This window comes from Saimiri boliviensis, chromosome 15 (assembly GCF_048565385.1).
Source record: "Saimiri boliviensis isolate mSaiBol1 chromosome 15, mSaiBol1.pri, whole genome shotgun sequence".
NCBI classification, from domain to species: domain Eukaryota; kingdom Metazoa; phylum Chordata; class Mammalia; order Primates; family Cebidae; genus Saimiri; species Saimiri boliviensis.
Genome location: NC_133463.1, coordinates 65,912,696 through 65,926,914, shown reverse-complemented (window position 1 = coordinate 65,926,914; position 14,219 = coordinate 65,912,696). Strand labels below are relative to the sequence as shown.

General features: G+C 38.3%; 1 long non-coding RNA gene across 1 annotated transcript in view; it reads left to right on the top strand.

Annotated features, from left to right (window-relative positions):
- Positions 1-5,104, top strand: part of LOC141581487 (uncharacterized) — a 474,675-nt gene extending 469,571 nt beyond the window's left edge. The window contains exon 9 of the long non-coding RNA XR_012514157.1: positions 4,799-5,104. This is a non-coding gene — a long non-coding RNA (uncharacterized LOC141581487). The remainder of the gene's footprint in view (positions 1-4,798) is intronic.
- The last annotated feature ends 9,115 nt before the right edge of the window (positions 5,105-14,219 follow it).

Genomic DNA, 14,219 nt, shown 5'->3' with positions numbered 1-14,219 from the left:
TCAGTTGGGAAGCACAAGTGAAAGACAATCACATTACAAGACTGTCTGTATAAGGTATGGGGCAGAGCCTATCGTGACTACAGGTATCCAAAAGGATTCATGAGTAGAATGGGATTTGAGTGCCATAGAATGTGTAGCAGAAAAAAAAAAGCACCAGAGCTGAGCAGAAATATTTGCTCATAATGATATTTTTATCTATTAAGAAAGACTTAAGTCTTTAGCCATATTATCAGAAAAGAAAAACAAGTAAAACAAAATTTTAATGAATAAAGAAAAAAATTAACAGTGCATACTACTGAATTTATACATATTGATCTCCTTCTCACACACACAGAGTAAATATAGATATACCTAGGCACTGTGCTGTTGTCAGGAGGACAAGTCTTCTCTCCTGTAAGAGAAGTCAAAGATGAACAACTAAGGAAAATACATCTTACTCCCTCCTTGAGCTTCAGTATTCAGCATGGGGTCTGGTTTGCAGTAGGTGCACAAGACTGTCTGAATGATAAAGAATAAATCATCATTTATTATTTGAGTTCCAGGCCAGAAATGAGAGTCTCCACGAGCATCTCCATATCACTGTCCCGAACCTCTCCGCTGTTTCAGCTGGCACTGCCTTCTCTTCATCCTTGGCAGTTTCACAGTCTTGACAACTGCACTTAGGCATCCTAAAAACAAGAAATGATTTGTAATGCATCTTTAGAGACCCTTTGAAAACACCAAGGCAAAGTGCTTGATAAACACTTGTGGGATGGTCGTAATGGGCTAACAACAAGCTATGTTTCAGTTTAAAATTGTCTTCCTGGTTACCCAGGAAAATTGTGAAGAATACAGAAAATGCTTCAGGTTGGCAAAAGTGTGGAGCATCGAACATTCTCAAGCGTGACTGATAGAATAGCTTCACTTTTCTAGAGTGTAATTTTACTCTGCGCGTGGCAAATTTACATTCATATACCTTTTAGTACTTCCACCTCTAGGAATGTTTTTCTATAGGTACACCCATGTACACAGTGATTTATAGACAAAAATATTTACTGCAGCATTGTTTCAGTAGCAGAATACCGAAAACCAAGTAAATATACATTAGTACAGGAATGACCAAATGAATTCCCATGCGTTCATCTAATAAAGGCTATACAATCAAGAAAAAAAATAAATCTCTAAGATCCACTATTAAATTGAAAAGAAATCAAGATATACAGCAATAGATATCATCAGTGATTTCAAAGGAATACATACACACATAAATTATTGTTAAGTACATAGAACTTCTTTTAAAAGATGTACATATCGATCTCTGGTGTTTTAAAAAAAGTAAAATTTTTTTTAAAGATGTACAATAAGCTAGAAATAATAATTTCCTCTAGGGAAGGGAAATTTGGGAGCTAAAAGAGACTGTTAACTTATCGTGTAAACTTCCCTGTATCATTTGCATGCTTTTTACCAAGTATCCACCTTAGTTTTGAAGAACAATTCTATAAAATTACTGTTTAGAGAAATAGAAAAACATGAGGATACTTAGATACCACAATAGATGCCATATTGGACTACAAAAGTCCTGTAACTTTCCAGTCATGATTTCCTAGCATTTGGCCTCAGGATGGCAGTCTAGTTCTTCCAGCTTTCATTACCCCAGCCAGAACTTAATTTGGATTTCCTCTGAGTGTTCTCTGACTTCACCTGCAACGTCTGAATCTGCAGTGAATTCAATTATTAAGGAGCTACTTCCCCAGAAGGAAGACTTCGGTTTTATTCTGTTTAATCCACTTAATCATTTTCTTTTCTAACTTTCTCTCTCTTAAATGCTTACTGGCCCAATCTTGCCTCCCTTACCGCAGAATGCACATGCTAAAGTGAAGTTTTCCCATTACTAGCTTGATGGGTGGTCAGTTTCCAGAATCTTTCCTTGTCTAAAGAATCCCATTTAGATACCTTAGATGTATATACCTTGTTTTCTCATCATTCTAAGTGGTATTTTTGTTTTACTCCCTTTTTGACCACTATTCCTCCAGCTCTACCCACTATATAGTGAGTATATAATTCTATACCTACTATATGGGAGGGGGAGCTTCTCACTGGTGCATTGTGTCTCAAAAAAAAAATTGTAGAAATATCCCTAGTGTCAAAGTTGGCTTCTGTGACTTAGGTGGTGGGTGAGGGGGCTATGGTGCCCTACCTGCTCATTTATTCATCCCTTGCTTACCTACCTTTCCTCTCCATTTTTCCCCAACCCTATGGACAATTTTGCAGGACCACCAAAGGATGCTAAGATTCCAGTTGGCATTTGAAAATCTCTAATCTAGAACAAGAAAAGCTGGCAGTATGGGAAATATGCTCAAGTCAATATTTTCAGAAAGAGGCAGCTATTATGGTGAAATGAGGTGAACGTAGATCTAGGATTTAGGTCTTCTAATCTGAGCTACAGAGAATGCCTAAAACATGTTCTGCAGCAGCCTTTCAAAGAAACCACAGCACATTAGTTAAATGGCAGCTAAACAGATTCTTGCCTCCCCCCACCCCGCCCAAAATCTACTGTTTTTTAAGGTGAGAATAGAAAGGATTTTAATTTTTTATGATACCAAGAAAATGTTATAAAGGTTATACCTACAAAGCCTGTCTTCCTAATACGAAAAAACATTTTTTAAAAATTGATGTGCTAGAAAGCTTGATTACTCACATCTCTCTTTCTGTTTCTTTCATCCCCGGCAGGGTTAAGCCAGCCATAGTTCCAATGGGCAGCTGCCTTCTAAGGCAGGAAGATTTATCAGAAAATATCAGGGTCTTGGAGCCCAACTAGGCTCGAATTCCAGCCTTTCCATGAACTTGGGCATGCTACTTGACCACATTGAGTCTCAGTGATATGGTTTGGCTGTGTCCCCACCCAAATGTCATCTCACACTGTAATACCCACATTAAGAGAGGGACCAGAGAGGAGGTGATTGGCTCATGGGGTGGTTTCCACCATGCTATTCTCATGTTAGTGAGTTCTCATGAGATCTGATGGTTTTATAAGTGTTTGACAGTTCCTCCTTCACACACTTTCTCTCTTGCCTGTCACCATGTAAGACATGCCTGCTTCTCCTTCCGATATGATTGTAAGTTTTCCAACCATGTGAGACCTCTCCAGCCATGTGGAACTGTGAGTCAATTAAACCTCTTTTCTTTATAAAGTACCCAGTTTTGGTAGCTCGTTATAGCAATATGGCAACAGACTAATACAGGAAATTGGTACCGGGAGTTTGGGGCACTGTTAGAAAGATACTTGAAAATGTGGAAGCAGCTTTGGAACTGGGTAATGGGCAGACCCGGGAAAAGTTTGAAGGGACCAGAAGAAGACAGAAAGATGTGGGAAAATTTGGAACTTCCTAGAGACTTGTTGAATTGTTTTGACCAAAATGCCGATAGTGATATGGACAATTAAGTTCAGGCTGAGGTAGCCTCAGATGAAGGTGAGAAACTTATGTTCAAAAGGGAAGCAGAACATAAAAGTTTGGAAATGTTGCAGCCTGACCATGTGGTAGAAGAGAAAAACCCATTTTCTGGGGAGGAATTTAAGCCAGCTGGAGAAAGTTGCATAAGTAAAGAGGAGCCAAATGTTAATAGCCAAGAGAATGGGGCAAATGTCCTCAGGGCATTTCCAAGAACTTCGCAGCAGACCCTCCCATCATAGCCCTGGAAGACTAGAAAGAAAAAATGGTTTCATGGACCAGGCCAAGGGATGCACTGCCCTGTACAGGCCTGTGACATCGTGCCCTGTGTCCAAGCCCCTCCAGCTCCAGCTGTGGCTACAGGGGGCTGAGGTACAGTGTCAGAGGTGCAAGCCCCAAGACTTGGTAGCTTCCATGTAGTGCTGGGCCTGCCAGTACACAGAATTCAAGAACAGAGGTTTGGAAACCTCTGCCTAGATTTCAGATGATGTATGGAAACATCTGGATGTCCAGGCAGAAGTCTGCTGCAGGGTTGGAACCCTCATGGAGAACCTCTGCTAGGGCAGCGTGAAAGGGAAGTGTGTGGTTTGAGCCCCCACACAGAGTCCCCACTGGGGCACTTTCTAGTAGAACTGTGAGAAGACCACCATCCTTCACACCCCAGAATGGTAGCTCCACTGACAGCTTGCACCCTGCACCTGAAAAAGCCTCAGGCACTCAATGCCAGACTATGAAGGAGCTGTCCAAGGCTGTGGGAGCCCACCCCTTGCATCAGCATGTCCTGGATGTGAGATATGGAATCAAAGGAGATTGTTTCGGAGCTTTAAGATTTAATGACTGTCCTGCTGGGTTTCAGACTTGCATGGGGCCTATGGCCCCTTTGTTTTGATCAATTTCACCTATTTGGAATGGGAGCATTTATACAATACCTGTACCCCCACTGTATCTTGGAAGTAGCTAACTTACTTTTGATTTTACAGGCTTCTAAGTGGAAGAAACTTGCCTTGTCTCACATGAGACTTTGGACTTGAACTTTTGGGTTAATGCTGAAATAAGTTAAGACTTTGGGGTACTATTGGGAAGGCATGATTGTGTTTTGAAATGTGAAAGTGACATGAGATTTGGGAGGGGCCAGGAGTGGAATGATATCATTTGGCTCTGTGCCCCTACCCAAATCTCATCTAGAACTGTAATCCCCACGTGTTGAGAGGGGGATCTGGTGGGAGGTGACTGGATCATGTGGTGGTTTCCCCCAGGCTGTTCTCATGATAGTGAGTGAACTTTCATGAGATCTGATGGTTTTATAAGTGTTTGACAGTTCTTCGTACTCACTCTCTCTCTCTCTCTCTCTCACCTGCTGCCATGTAAAGATGTGCCTGTTTCCCCTTCTGCCTTGATTGTAAGTTTCCTGAGGACTCCCCAGCCATGCAGAACTGTAAGTCAATTAAACCTCATTTCTTTATAAATTACACCATCTCAGGCAGTTCTTTATAGCAATGTGACAACAGACTAATACATTCAGTTACTTTCTCATAAAACAAAGCTGACATCTGTAAACAGTGTGGTGTAGTAGTCAAGAGCCTGTAATCTGAAGTTAGAATGCCTGGGTTCAAACCCCAGCTCTAGCACCTTCTAGTTGTGCTATGTTGGGTAATTCTTACCACTCCATGCTTCAGAACTTTCCCAACCATAAAGTAGGGCAAATATGAGTACCTATCTTATAGAGTTGTTATGAAGATTCAGTAAGCTGTCTTTGGAAACTACTTAAAAAGTACTATGTAAGTATTTGTTAGGTACTAACACATAGTAGCATTATGTCGTAAATTTTAAATTACAACAGACAGTTAAAAGAGGAAATGGTAAACACAATGAAGCAGGACTGGCTATAGGAGTATTGGGAATTGGTGGTTTCCATCATAAGCCCTTATAATGGCTATGATGTGATTGATTATTGTTCATGTACATGCATTACTTTGGTTTTAAAAAACTAAAAAATAAAACCCACAGTACTAGCTGTTACATATTAGTCACATTATTTAATCTCACTGACTCTGTTCCCATTCTCATAAAATTAGAACAATAACCTCACTCATTGTTTATTCTCCTCCTATCTTTTTATTTTCAGGAGGAAACACTGTTTCTGAGTATATAGGACAACTAGATATGTGACCTTGGAAAATAATATAATCTTCCATAGCCCTATTTTCATCAGAATTGGGCTGACCTCTGAAGTTCTTTTCAGCAGTGGGGCCAATGCATGATATTTTGTTGCCTTTTTTTAGCTTAGAAAAATACAAATGTATTACTTTATAGTTCAGTAATGCTTGCTCTCACTAAGCCAGAATCAAGGTGATTGTAGGACCATGTTGTTTTTTGAAAGCTCCAGGGAAAGTTTTGTTGCTTCTCTTTTCCCATTTCTCAAGGCTGCCCTCAGTGCTTGGTTCTGACCTCTCTACATCTTCAAAGTCAGAACCAGCTGATAGAGTCCTTTCCCCAAGTATCACTCTGACCTCCTCTTTCACTCTTTATTCCTTCAACATTCACTCTACTTTATTTCTTTTAATTGAGGTAAAATTCACATAACATAAAACTAACCATTTTGAAGTGAACAAGGACATTTAGTACATTCATGATGCTGTGTAATCACCACCTGTATCTAGTTCCCGAACATTTTATCATCCCTAAAGGGGTCCCCATTTCCTGCTGTCCCTACTCCCTGGCAACCATTAATCCACTTTCTGCTTTTATCCAGTTACCTATTGTGGGCATGTCTTATACATGAAATAATACAGTATGATTCCACACAGCATACTGAGGTTCACCTATGTTGGGGCATATGCCAGCACTCACTTCCTTGTTCTGGCTAATAAATATTCCATTGCATGGATATACCACAATTTGTTTACCCATTCATCCACTGATTGCCATTTGGGCTCTTTCCACCTTTTGGCTATTTAGAATAGTGCTGATATGAACATGCTTGTGCATGTATTTATTTGAATACCTGCTTTCTATTCTTTTGGATATATCCCTAGGAGTGGAACTCTGGGTCCCAGGGTCATTCTAAGTATGACCAAACTGTTTTCCACAGTGGCTGGACCAAATTACCTTTAATTTTAATACATCTGCAGAGAACTCCACTCCCTTCCTTCATATGGCTGCCAATGATGCCCAGAACTACAGGAATTTCTCTGACATTAGCTATGACAGGAAGCCCATCTTCAGAACGTTCCACACAAGCAAGACTGCTAGAAATATCTAGAAGGTTGACTAGTCTTTCTAAAGAGTTATGTAATTTTGAAAACTTGGCTGAAACTGCTTTATGACAGGAACATGCTCAAAATATGTTGAGTGTTCAGTAAATGTGAGAAATAACATAAGGTCAAATAAGTCCACTGGCTTTTAGAAGTCAAAAAGTAAAACAACTACAACCCCACAGTCTCCATAAAGTACTTTTTTACTCTTTTTTACAACTTTTTATTCATTTGACAAAAACTTATTAACTGCCTGCTGTGTGCCTGGCATGGTGCACTGATTATAGAACATGATTCTTCGTTTCAGAGAACTCATGATCTAGCTAAGAAAACAGATGATAAGCCAACAATCATGCTGAACTTTGACAAGTACTGAGAAGGGGGTGTGTAAAGCATGATGAAGGTGCAGTAGTAGATAAAGAAGTTTACTGTGCTTGAGAAGCTGGGGAAAAAAAAAAGCATGGCAGGAAAAGAGATTTTCAGCTAGATCACAAAGCATGCATAGGAATGTATTCCTCAGAGATGGGTTGAGGCTTAAGGTGCTATAATCAAAGGCTTGGGAGTATACAATTGCAGGATATGTTTGAGTAATCCTTAAATAATCAAGTTTGGAAATAATAGAGTATGTGAAGTAAATATGAGAAGTGAAACTGGGAAGGAAATATGTATCTCCCCAGCCAGAAATGAAGGGACTCCTGCCAGCATGTGACCATCTCCTTGAAGAGCAGCCTGCTCCCCAACAATGAGAATCCCTGGGGTATCAGCAGCCTACAGTGGCTTAACATTGACACCAAGCACATGCAGGAATGTGTGACTTACTTCTGGGGGCATCATTAAGAAGATTTCAAGACTTTAGAACAGCATTTATCTGAATTTCCAAGTGCACTTCTCAAAATTCTAGAAAGCCCTATAGTATAATATATAAGCCTATAAGCTTTGGAATTGAACAGCCCAGAGTGACTGCTGTTTCTCTCTAAACAACAGTTTTCTTACTGGCAAAATGGCCTAATGGCAACATCTATCTTGTAGGATTTTGAGACGATTAAATGACCAAAATGTGTACCTATTTATTAATACAGTATGAAATACACAGTAAGCATTTATAAATATAGCTTAATATTATTCTTGATAAGAGGCTTTATGAAGTCAAACTGATCTGGTACTTGGGAAAAATTATTTAGTTCAGCTTTTTCTTGTGAAACATTTGGGTCAGTGGGGTCAGTTATGGCCTCAAAATCTTTATCACAAATATTCTGAAAAGATTAGCATTTTTTGTTAGTAAACTTAGAAAGAAAAGCTTCTATGATTTCTAGTTCTTTGTGGAACATTAAATAAATTACTTCTATTGAGAATTTTCCAAGATGTGTTCTCAGCTGAGAAAGCACACATCTCTGTGATATATTCCCATACTTCTTGGACATACTCCTGAAAAAAGGTCAAGTGTGACTAGGAGAGAGAACTCAAGCTTTAAATAATGGTAGTGTTTTATTGGTTAATATGATTTTGAGTGTATTACATTAGTGTTTGCTATTCAAGTCCTTGTAACTTTTCAAAGATTTACATTCCAGGCTATCTAAATAACTCAGCAAAAGCTAAACCTACCTTGACTAAACTCTACCCTCAAGTAAATTTAAGTTTAGAAAAATGGAGATGATTCTGACACAGCTTTAAGATTTTTCTTCAAAATCTGTCCTATTTAGCCACTGCAGCCAGGCAGAAATTTATTCCCTCCAGTGTAACAAATAGGAAGACAGACCAAAGAGATCAAGTTCAGACATTGAACATGCCGTAGCTTCACTCAAAAAAGAACTGGTAAGAACTTGGAAATATTATTAAATTTACACAAAGAGAAAGTTGGGAGGCAGTGTTAACTGGATCATGGGAACCATAACTGGGAAGTAGGTAACATGCCTGGTGAATAACTAAAAATAAGTTAAGAGAGCAGAAAACACTGCATATATTTTATATTTTCACATCCAGAGCAGCTTTTCCTAGTAAAAGTTGTTTTGGTTGCCTTTTTTTTTAAACAAAAGCAAGAAATGCCCACAATAATGGCAATGTATGGCTCTGATTTGCCTAACCTCTGAAAACTTATAAAACCATCAGCAATTTATTGATAATACAGCTACATTTCCCCCTGATAGACCCATGAATGATTGAGGGTCACTTCATTTGCTCTACTGCTGCTTCTAGGCTATTCTTAGAACTGTAATCTGCAGGGAATTTCCTGTGCTCTGAAAATGTCTAAGATCTGCCCTTATTAAATGCTACATTTTCATCAAAATTAAAAATGAGGCACAAGTTCTTTAGTTTTAAAAAACAAACAAACATTGCACCATAAGGAACTTCTGTACCTTAAATATTGCCATTGTGTTTGGAAAATCATCTGCTTTGTCCTGTCTGATAATTGGTTTCCAAGTGACTGCTCAAAAAGTGAATTTTTCTTCAATGTCAAATACTCTGACATTGGACTCAATCATTTTGAATTTTTTGCAGTCTTAGATGACTCCAAACAAACACAAAAACACTGTACAGGCGAAAAACTGTCTCAACATCAATTTTCTGTTCAATTCCTATAATTTACTTGCTTATAATTATTTTTCCATTACATTAGCTGTTCGTGTGAGAGACAGACATAGCTTCATTAGCCATCATAGTGAGCCAGGGAAAGGCAGGACTGTTGATCGACTGCCGAAGCACCTCAGCAATGTGGGGGTTATGATTATGGGCTGATGAATTTAAAAGTTTTCATTGTTGTTTTCAAAGCAAATCAAAATTATTCAAATAGTTTCTATGGTTGTCTTTTTTGGAGATTTGTTTTAATGTTCTAACCTTGAAGGTCTGGCTCTGAAACTAAATTTCTGATCTCACTGAAATTCTCTTAAAACAAAACAAATAATCCATGCACTAGAAGCACGAATCTCCCACAACTAGAAGGTGACTAGGTTACCAGAATTGAGTGCTGAATTTCTTATGACAATTACAAGGACCTGAGTATTAAAAGTGGGTAGTTAGTCCACCTTTTAGCCAATATAAACGTTGCCAATAATTAAGATAATGAAATCACCGACTGATACTACCTGTGAATGAATGGAGAAATTATTGAGTATCCTGACAAAGTCAAAATAGCCCATCTTAGAAAGATGGATAACAGCACTGAGGCAGAAGATACCATTTTCATGTAGATAATGTTGGGAATAGAAGTTTTACCTTTACTTAGCCTTGCTAGTGGTGTCTCTTTAAACGATGCATATTTTCATTAATACTTATTTCTTTTCCAGTTGGTTATATGGATAAAATAAAATATTGTTGACATTATTTGCTCACTAAGAAATAATATGTCACTAGGGCAAATGAAAACCAGTCCTGATTTCTTTCTGGTAAATTGAGGCTACCTCAATTTGTCCTTAACATTGTCCTTTGCTGTTACACTAGACAAAGGTGTCAATTATTTGATAACCTTTATCTATTAATTATATTTGCTTTATTATTTATAGATACATATATATTTTTCTTTTGATATATATGACTATATACATATATATATATAGTCATATATATATATCATATGTAATCCTTCTACCTGCTCATTTCAGCTAAGGGGAAAAGATTCAGAGGCTCAGAAACTTTATATTTTAGAAGAATTATTTTCCTACTTCAATAAAAAGAACATCCCTCTTTGAACTTTAGTACTGCTTACGATTAAAAAAAAAAAAACTGTGTTGAGACAATGCAGAGATTTATACATGTCAGAAAACCAAGGAAAATGTTAAGGCTAGCTCATGTTTCTAATTCCAAAATTTTCAGACACTATCCAGCAACTATCTAGACCTCAGGGGTGAGGTCTAGAGACTATCCCCAGAAACCAGGGGCAACCGTTCCATGTTTGCACTTCTTACTCTCTTTGTTTTTAAACACTTCATAAAATATTTGTTGTATTCATATTTCAGGAAAGTGGTCTGAGGGGTTCACTATGTAAAAGACCTGAATTTTTATGCTGTAATTTAAAAAAATACCACAATTTACATTTCCATCTTAGTTTTATTTTTTACACCTATTAACAGCCTAGCAAACATAAGTGGTTGTGATATTAGATCAGACAAAAATCTTTGCCTCCAAGGAAATCACAATCTCATTTAAAACAGCTTTCTTTGTCTCTTTCTCCACTTTTTTTCCCTCCAGCATCAACAAATCAAATGCTAGTCAACCAACACTCAGCATCCTTCAAAACCAAAACTTATTTCCAAGAAAGTTAAAGTCCTTGGGAAAGAGGGGGAAAATATAGTCTGCCAGACATTGTTTTAAATTCTTTGTAAATATCTTAATTAAGCTCAGGATAATCCTATGAAATATTTTATACATGAGGCAATTTAGGCTTAGAGAGCTTGAATGACACACCCAAGGTTACATTGTAAATGATAGCATTAGGATTTAATCCAAGGCCTGAGTAACTCCAAAGGCTCTCCTTTTTCCCATAACTTATGCTTTCTCCCAAGGTGACAGCCAGCAGGGTGGCAGGTGAACATAAAAACAAAAGAAAAAACCTATTCAGAAATGAAGAAATGAGAATTTTATAATCTTGTTCTTAAACTAGAAATGATCCTTGAGAATCATAGTGAGACAGGTTAGCATCCAGCTCAGGGTCCTGCCTAGAGGTCTCCTCTAAAACACTGGCACTCATTTCTTCATTCGACACCAACTTACTGGGCACCTAGAAAGAGCTTAGGACTTTGAGAGTCAACAATACACCACAGTGAACTAGAGTCTTTATTCAGAAGAGCCAGACAATTAACAAGTATTTTTTTTCTGGTAAATCTGTTTTAGTTCTTTGTAGATTCTGGATATTAGCCCTTTGTCAGATGGAACAATTAACAAGTAAATAAACAAAAATATAAGCAAAATAATTGGGAGGTCTGGGTTTTCCTGACATATTGACATTTGAATTTAGACCAGAAGAATGGATAGAAAACAGCTGTAGGAAGAATTTTCTAGGCAGAGAGAATACCAAATGCAAAGAATCTAGGGCAAGAAAGACTTTAACTTGGAAGAACCTGCAAACAGGGTAATGTAGCCTCATGAGCACTTGCATGGGTGACAGGAAATAGTGTTAAGAGGTAGATGGGGCCTTGAGGCCAAAGTGAGCCTGTCCTTTTTCTCCCTATATGCAGCTTCCTACCCCTGTTGACAAATACAAGCCCTTTTTAGTTTGGATGATGCCCCAGCCAGAAAATACACCCTATTTTCATTCTCAGTACACTTCCTGCAGGACCTAGCTCTCAGTAACCACCATGAGTGCTACTCAGGGATAATACTTCACATTTATATGGGGATTTACAAATTGCAATGGGCTTTCAGGCATCTTTTTTATTCTTTACAACCAGAGTGTCAGGATAATCTCGTGGTGCCCGGACAGTGGAATCAGTCACACCTAGACACACATCAAAGTTCTGCTACCTCACCAGCTGTGTGACCTCAGATTAGTCACCTAATCTCTATAGATCCCAGGTTTCTGGTTTTAAAATAGGAATACCTCTCTCACTGCATTCATTCTGTGAGTATTAAACAAGATAAAGTATCCGAATTGCATAGCATAGGGCCTGGCAGCTAGCTAGAGTGCAAAATACATGTACGTGCTGTAAAACCATCCCTCCCCTATTCTGCAGATAAGGGAACCAGGAATCAGAGAGATAAAGTGGCTTTTCTAACAGTGGACATTTAGGAGGGGCGCGTGCCAAACTTTGGATACTTCATCTAAGAGCTTTTCTTCTTCTACTGCAGTGAATCACTGCAAAATAAAAGGAGGTTAATAAACCTGCTTCTGCCCTGTGGGAGAGGGTATCTTGTACAGCGAGAGGAAGGTCAGTTCCTGGGAGCATGAGATTAGTTTGAGCATTGATCTAAAAACTCTTACACAAGAATTTCTTAAGGGCATGCTTGCTTTCCATTAAACATTTCTCTTTGCCGTTTCTGCTGAGCAAAAGAAGAAAAAAACTAAATATATACATTCTGCCCTATGCTTTCTTAAAAGAAAAAAACAAATGGAAGTTTCATGAAATTGTGCTCTTGACTTATCTTTATCTATCACCCTAAAATGTACCTGGATGAAAGACAAATAGTGTTATTACATCCAATGCTTAGTACTACATTCCAAAAATGCTGACAAGTCACTAATCCCAAAAAATATATGGAAGTTAATTATAACTGAAGCACACCAAAGTCAGCCAGGGGATTGCAATCAACAAGATTCACTAAAGGAACGCTTTGTTCTTTGCTGTGAAGGGACACATAGTTCTCTCTCCTTTTCTGCCCCACCCTGCATCTCCCTTCCTCCTTGCCTTCATAATTCCTGAAGTGCTGCTCCATGCTATGAAAAAAATGTGCCATCATCCTGAGAAGGAAAGGAAACATTCGCATTGGCTCATGCCCAGGGAATGCTTTAAAAGCCTTGAGGCTGCAGATAGCCTGGTGCTATCTCTGTAACTTTAATCCTGAGACCATTAAATGCCATTTTCCTCTCCCAAGAAGAGCATCCATCAGGTATTCAGCATAGTAGCATCTTTCCCTGAAATATTATTAGCTACAAGGCCACCAGAAGTTCAGGCAGGTACTGATTGCTATTAAAGCTTTATTAGGAAGCTTAGGTAAGATTTCAAGAGCTGTGGTTGCTGTGAAAAGGCAATCAGATTTTCTGCCCCAGAGATATAGGATCAATCAGCCCTGGATCAAAGAAAAGCATGGAAAAAGAGAATATGAATGGGACTGGAAATAAGGATTTGGGCTTCTGTTGCTCATTTCCTTTGGCTGTCAGAGGGAGAATAGTGCTGTCATTGTCCCTAACTCACTAGGAGTTCAATCATTCATTCATCCAAAATATATTTTATTACATGCTTAACTGTGCAAGGGACATAATCTTTCCAATATGTATCCCAGAGAACATTAATTATTCAAGAAATTCAATGAGAAATCTACTTTTGTAACTTAAAAAATAAGTCTAGAAATGCTGACTACTCTCCTTCAGAAGGCTCAAAATGCATAAAAGTTCTGAGAAGTCTTGCATGAAAAAAATGTTTTCATTTAATCCAGCATTTCTCAGATTTCTAGGCTTAAGACCCATTTCCCATTTTTCAACCAAACCTATAGATAACTTATGGAGCTAATGTTTCATAAGGCACATATTAGTAAAGGCTACAATTCTATAGCTAATCAGCCCAAAATTTATATTTAAAACTCTCCAAATTTCACATGTGCCAAGATAATCTTTTTAGATTTCTGACAAGTTGTTTTCCTGCTTAAGCTGAGTTCAGAATGAATACTTCATTTCTTTGGGCTCCAGTAGAAAAATACAAATCTTACCCTCCTCTGAGTTTAAGAATAATAATGATGTGCACTGGGGCCTGTAGCGGGTCGGGGAGAGTGTCAGGAAGAATAGCTAGTGGATACTGGGCTTAATACCTAGGTGATGGGTTGATTTGTACAGCAAACCACCATGGCACACACTTATGTAACAAACCTGAAAATTCTGCACAGGTACCCCAGA